This window comes from Galeopterus variegatus, unplaced genomic scaffold, assembly GCF_000696425.1.
Source record: "Galeopterus variegatus unplaced genomic scaffold, G_variegatus-3.0.2 Scaffold554, whole genome shotgun sequence".
Lineage (NCBI taxonomy): Eukaryota > Metazoa > Chordata > Mammalia > Dermoptera > Cynocephalidae > Galeopterus > Galeopterus variegatus.
In genome coordinates, this window is record NW_007726665.1 from 550,542 (window position 1) to 558,145 (window position 7,604).

The window sequence follows — 7,604 nt, forward strand, 5'->3', positions numbered from 1 at the left end:
AATTTTAGGAAAAATATAAGATATTTAGTGGAATGAAAAGATGGTTTTATATATACACACACACACACACACACGTATGTATGTATAGAGTACACATATATATGTAGTCTAACAGTACTAAAATTAGAATAATTAAACTTAAACACTAAAATTTCCAATTCACTAACTGTTGCAGAAGTAAAATGCTGTCAAATCGTAGGAAGAAACCTAAAATGAGATTAGCTATTACTAAAAAGCCTAGGACATATTTTGTAACTTTTCTAAGCCTAAATTTTTCCTTATAAAATGGAAATATATATTTCACAATATGTAAGATTCTACTAAAGATTAAATAAGGTAATAATCAAAGATGATATTTGAAAAAGGACTTCCAGCTATACCTAATTTTGTACAGCTAAGAGGTTAAATAACCTGTGCAAGATCACACAGCTAAGCATGAAGCAGGAATCAAACCTGGGCAGTTTGACTCAATAGCATGTGATTTTTGACTGCTGTCTTACACTTCCTCCAGTGACTCATCAATAAATGGATTAAACATTTTTTCAATGCATAAATGTTTGAAAATTGTTACCCTGAAAATCTTTCTTAATATACTTTCTTGGAATAAAAATAATCTCTTTTCAAAGCAAGAGAAAATGTATTGTACATTTCCTTTGATTCATTTGTTTCTGTCCATATCAAAAAGAAAGTGAGGCTAATTCCCTTGATTTGTTCTTAGTGCATCAATTACTCCCTTTTCTAAGCTCACTTAAAATGTTTCTTCCAAATACTGCTGCATATTGAACTCAATTCTCCTGCCGTATCTTTTTCTCATTTTAAAAATTACAGAACTTTTTGACTCCAGGATTGATGTAAAAGCTTCATGATTTCTTAATGATTATCAATAATGAATTTACAGTAATGAATTTACGGTAATGTTTAGTAGTTGTTTGTGTCGTGAAATTTAATTAATGAAGACCTGAATGTCTGGAATTATTTAAAGAGGGTGAGCGCTCTAATAACATAGGTATCTGCTTCCACTTAATTGTTTGTTTTAGGCTCATGAATTTTATGATTGTTTTCCTTGGGTAACAAAAGGTTAATTAGATAAGTATTGAAGACTCCACATTTTCTCTGATATTACACAGAATTTGACTGTCTTTCTTGGATATTTGCTAGTACTTTCTTCTTTATTTCCTTGCCTGATATATAACTTTTTCTTTTCGCCATTCCTCTAAACTTTGTGTGCTTTAAATTTCTAAGAGGCTATTTGTGTGTGTGTGTGTGTGTGTGTGTGTGTGTGTGTGTGTGTGTGTGTGTATTTGCCCTATTCCAACTTGAATTTATCTTAGGTCATTTTCCCCTCTTCCTTTTTTGTATCTTGTAAAAAATTTAGCTAATAAGGAATTCAAGAATACCTATATCTGTAGTATTTTTTTCATTTTTATATATAGACGTCTCTATTTTCCCTCTATGGAATCTTTCCTAAATATGCCATTAGAAATTAAATTTTAGAATTTTGCATTGTTTTGGAGTTCTAAAAAATAAATATATGCACATATATGTATATACATATATACATAAAATATATAAAATACATGAATATATAAATATGTAAACATATATATGAATATTTCAGAGTTTGTATCATGATAACAAACCTGCCTATCCATGCTATGCAATCTGTCTTTGACTTTCTCTTGAATGTGCTTTCCTAATCTTTATATTATAGGTCTGCTTCTAGCATTTTATTCCTCCTTCTTAACTCACAAAACTTCTTAACTCATAAAGATCCTATAGCTTTCATGATGTCTATCAGCTTTTGTTGTTGTTTTGAATCAGAATTAAGTTGAAAGTAGATGTTTTCCCTGTTAATTCGCTTAGCTTCTGAGTTGGAATTTTAGCAAAAATAGGCAAGACTTCATCAAGTACTGTTCTCTTAGCAGAACGAAGTTTCCGTCATATGTAAATAGATATCAAATGCCCACTGAGAGGTGTACCTAATACAGTGCATATTTTGTTGATTGAGTGTTGAAATCAATATTCCATGGAAATAAAATTCAAAGTCAAAGCCATCTAATTTTATTAAGCTTCTCAGAAGCCAGTTTTATAAGTTTGACATTCTGTTTCTCAGGACTGTCAGCTACTATGTTGTTCCTACTTAGTATAACACATTTATAATACCAAATAGATATTTATTTTCAACCCAGAACAATGGGGAAAAAAGTATTTAGGGGTTACCCCATTTATCTATAACACATGCCTCTTCATATTCTTTATTATGTTTTGATCAAAGGTGATTTTTTTATGACATTGTGCATGATTTTGGAGATATTTCTTTTTTTTTTTTTTTGAAGTGGTGAAGTTGGCATTCTGCTTTCAATTCATCCTTAAAAGATATAAAGATTTTTCAAATAGGATTTTTTAAGATGCATAGCCTAAATGCAGTGAAATAACTAAAATGTAAATTCACCTTTTAAGATATATTTTTAATGTTATAAAAACACATAAATCACGTCTACAAAAATATAAGCCTGCAAAATTAATTATGTTATAATCTAATGTCTCTTCCTTGTATTAGTTGAATGTTTATAAATATTTTCTGGCTACCTAAATTTACCTAGGTAATCCAATGTTTTCATATATACAGGCATACCTCATTGTATTGTGCTTTGCTATATTGTGCTTCCAGCTACTGTGTTTTCTACAAAATGAAAGTTTGTGGCAATCTTCTGTTGAACAAGTTGGCACCATTTTTCCAGTAGCATGTACTCACTTTGTGTCTCCCTGCCACATTTTGGTAATTCTTACAATATTTAAAACTCTGACATTCTCATTATATCTGTTATGGTAATCTGTGATCAGTGATCTTCATTACTATTGTAATTGTTTTGGGGTGCCACGAAATCCACCCATATAAAGCAACAAACTTAATTGATAAATGTTGTGTTTGTTTTAACTGGTCCACCAACGGACTATTCCCCCATCTGTCACCCTCTCCAGAGGCCTCCATATTGCCTGAGACACAGCAATATTAAAATTATGCCAAAGAATAACTCTACAGTGGCCTTTAAGTGTTCAAGTGAAAGGGAGATTCGCATCTCTCTCACTTTAAATAAAAAGCTAGAAATTATTAAGCTTAGTGATGATGGCATTTTGAAAGCCCAGATAGGTCCAAAGGTAAGCCTCTTGCACCAAACAGCTAAATTGAGAATGCAAAGGAAAAGTTCTTGAAGGAAATTAAAAGTGAAACAGCCTTATTTCTAATGTGGATAAAGTTTTAGTGGTCTAGATAGATCAAACCAGCCACAACATTCTCTTAAGTCAAAGTCTAATCCACAGCAAGGCCTCAACTCTCTTCAATTCTATAAATACTCAGAGAGGTATGGAAGCTGCAGAAGAAAAGTCTTAAGCTAGCAGAGTTTGGTTCATTAGGTTTAAGGAAAGAAACCATCTCTGTAACATAAAATGGAAGGTGAAGTAGCTTATTCAGAAGATCTAGCTAAGATCATTGATGAAGGTGGATACACTGAAGGACAGATTTTCAATGTACATAATAAAAAAACCCTTATATCAGAAGAAGATGCTATCTAGGATTTTTATAGCTAGAGAGGAGAAGTCAATGCGTAGCATTAAAGGACAAGCTGACTTTCTCGTTAGGGACTAATGCAGCTCTTGACTTTAAGTTGAAGCTAACGCTCACTTAACATTCAGAAAATCCTAGGACCCTTAAGAATTATGCTAAATCTATTCTGCCTGTGCTCTATAAATGGAACAAAAAGCCCTGGATGACAGCATATCTGCTAACAGCTTGGTTGAATATTTCAAGCCCATGGTTCAGACTTACTCCTCAGGGGAGGAAAAAAAAAAAAAAAAGATTCCTCTCAAAGTATTATTGCTTATTGACAATGCATCTGGTCATCCAATAGCTCCTATGGAGAGGTACAAGGAGATTAATGTTTTCATGACTACTTACCGTGCATGAAGGACCAATTTTGAGTTTCGGGTCTTATTATTTAAGAAGTACATTTCATAAAGCTGTAGCTGCTATAGATTGTGATTCTTCTGATGGATCTGGGGAAAGTAAATTGAAAATCTTCTGGAAAAGATTTACTATTCTAGTTGCCAGTAAGAACATTCTTGATTCATGGGAGGAAGTCCAAATATCAACATTAACAGGAGTTTAGGAGAAGTTGATTCTAACCCTAATGAATGACTTTGAGGGGTTTAAGACTTATGTGGAGCAACTAACTGAAGATGTGGTAGAAATAGAAAAAGAGTTAGAAATAGAAGTGGAGCCTGAAGATGGGACTGAATTCCTGCAATCTCATGATACAACTTTAACAGATGAGAAGTTGTTTCTTATGGATGGGTGAGAAAGTGGTTTCTTGAGATGGAATCTACTCCTGATGAATCCTGTTAAAATGACAACCAAGGGTTTAGAATATTACATAAACTTAGTTGATAAAGCAGTGGCAGAATTTAAGAAGATTGGCTCTAATTTTTAAAGAGGTTCTACTGTGGGTAAAATGCTATCAAACAGCATTGCATGCTACAGAGAAATCTTTCATGGAAGGAAGAGTCAATCAATGAAGCAAATTTCATTGTTCCTTTTTTTTTTTTTTTTTTTTTTTTGACCGGTAAGGGGATCACAACCTTTGGAAGGGTGCGGCCCACACCATGCTCAGCCAGAGAGCGCACCGGCCATCCCTAAATAGGATTCGAACCCGCGGCCTCAGCACTGCCAGCGTCGCACTCTCCCAAGTGAGCCACGGGGCAGGCCCTCATTGTTACTTATTTTAAGGGATTGATACAGCTACTCTACCTTTGGTAATCACCACCCTGATCAGTCAGCAGCCATCAACATCAAGGCAAAAAGATTATGACTTTCTGAAGGCTCAGATGTTCATTAGCATTTTTTAGCAATCACATATTCTTAATTAAGGCATGTATGTTGTTTTTTATACAGTGTTATTGTGCACTTCACAGACTACAGTAGTGTAAACATAACTTTTATATGCACTGGGAAAATGAAAAAATCGTGTTACTTGTTTTATTGCAATATTAGCTTTATTGATGTGGTCTGATACCAAACCCACAATATCTCTGATGTACACTTGAATGTGAACTCATAATCTAATTACCTACTTGTTTAAATATTTGAAAATTATTAAGAATTTGTTTTGCACATAAAGTCAACAGCTTCACAAATATCATGAATTATTTCAGCATTATATTTTGCAATAACATATTTATACTGTTCAAACTATATTTATATTCTAGTTGACATAAAGAGACATTTAGAATAAGTTTCATCTAGCATGCTCGCTATATTTGAACATGTATATACAGATAACGACTATACATTCAATGTCATGTTTTATTGATGTTAACCACATTGTTGTGCTGAATAGAAATGATGATAACCTATTTGACCATATTGTCATTAATTACTCATCAGTTCTGGAATTCTAGAAATGACTGAAGTAGGCATTCTACCTCCAATGCTTATTACCTACGCTAAAGCCAAAATTTGGTGCATGTGATCTCACTTCTGTCCTAATTTTATGAATATTTTTAGGAATGTGTTATATTATTTTCTATTTGCTAAATTGAGATTATATTTTCATTTATTTACTGCATTTGGTACATTGTTCCATGTACTTCATCTTGATATCATGTAATTTTATGGCTGTACTATGGATGTTTTATTTTTCCCACTTAAGCATTCAAACTGAAGCTCAGAAAATTTACCTAACTTACCCAAGTTTTCACAGCTTGATTTGAACCCACATTTATCTGGCTGCATCATATTTACTTTCTATTTTATTTATAATCACATTTCTTACTGACTTTTTCTTCATTACATAGTCTTTTAAAAGTTTTTTTCTAAATACTATTTCCTTTCCATAGGTGGAAGGGTGGAAGGGTGGATGAGTGTATAGGTAGATAGATAGATGACCAATGCATTAAGATTTACTAATGACTGGAGAAGGATATTACCAACCTAGCATCTGGAAAGTCCCAAAAAAGCATATGAAGCTTCCTAACATACACCTTCCTGCACTAGTACACTATTTATTTCAATGACTGAGCAGTAACTGTATGGTACTAAGCAGGTCCTATCTACTTCCCTTTGCGATCTCTCTGTTTTAGGCTTTGCAACAAAAACAACATGATTAACATTCATTCTCTAGTACAGATGTGGCTCATAAATACATGTATTGCAGGTTTATTTATAATAATACATACATTCCAGGTCCTCCTAAAAGATAGATAGATTATGGATATTCATGGGTACAAAGCTGAACGTCACCACCTGAGTCCAAGATGTGATGATCAGATTAATACTACCAATATGCCCATTACCAACAATTGCCATTATTCCCCATGTTCCCCACCCAACTCCTCCACAACCTCCCTCCCCCTTCACCCCTCTACCCTTCCACTCCCAGCAACACTAGGTATGTTCTCCCCTTCTGCAAGTCCGAAGCCACCACTGTGTTCTTTTCCTTTCCTCCTTTCTTACCTAACTCCAACTTATGAGTGAGGACATATGGTATTTTTCCCTCTATGCCTGGCTTATTTCCTGTAAAATAATTTTCTCCAGGCTCATCCATGTTGCTGGAAATGACAGAATTTCATTCTTTTTTTTATGGCTGAGTAGTATGCTGTTGTGTATACTTACCACATTTTCATTATCCTGTTGTCCACTGAAGGAAATTTACGTTGGTTCCATAACTTGACTATTGCAAATACAGCTGCAATAAACATGGGAGTACAGGTATCCCTTCAACATGATGATTTCCATTCCTTAAGGTATATACCCAGAAGTAGGGTTGCTGGATCATATAGTAGTCCTACTTGTAGTTGTTTGAAAAACCTCCATACTGTTTTCCATAGTGGCTGAACTATTTACAGTCCCACTGACAGTGAAAAAGAGGTCTGCTCTCTCCACATCCTCGCCAGCATTTGTTATTCTTTGTCTTTTTGATTATAGCCAGTCTAACTGGGGTGAGGTGATATCTCAGTGTGGTTTTAATTTGCATTTCCCTAATGATAAGTGATGTTGAGCATTTTTGAAGTACCTGTTAGCCTTTTTAATGTCTTCTTTTAAAGAACTGTTGCAATTTATTTATTTTTAGTGGGGGAAAATTCAGACTATTTAATAGTGATGTTATGATTGTCGATCCATTCAGGAAAAAAAAAAAACTCCACCTCACAACTGAATACAATAATCTCAAATGGGTTTACGATACACACACACACACACACACACACACAGGCACACACACACACAAAATTTGTTTTTTTTTCACTTGTATCTTGACCTTTTCTCCATCAGTATATATAAGTCTATCTCATTCATGTTTAATGTTTTTTAGATGTAACAATTTAACTAATTTTTTGATGGACATCTGCGTTGGTTCTAATTATTTTTTATTGGTTATGAATATTCATGGGAACAAAGCTGACTGTCACCACTACTGCCCAAGATGTGATGGCCAGATCAATACTGGCAGCATGCCCATTACCACAAATTGTGATTATACCCTGTGTTCCCCAACCAATTAATCCCTGACTGCCCTTCCACCCCTTTCTCTCACCCCACATTGTATCCTTAG

General features: G+C 34.0%; 1 pseudogene; it reads left to right on the forward strand.

Moving 5' to 3' along the window:
* The first annotated feature begins 3,021 nt into the window (after window positions 1-3,021).
* LOC103588336 lies at window positions 3,022-4,892 on the forward strand (annotated as a pseudogene).
* The last annotated feature ends 2,712 nt before the right edge of the window (window positions 4,893-7,604 follow it).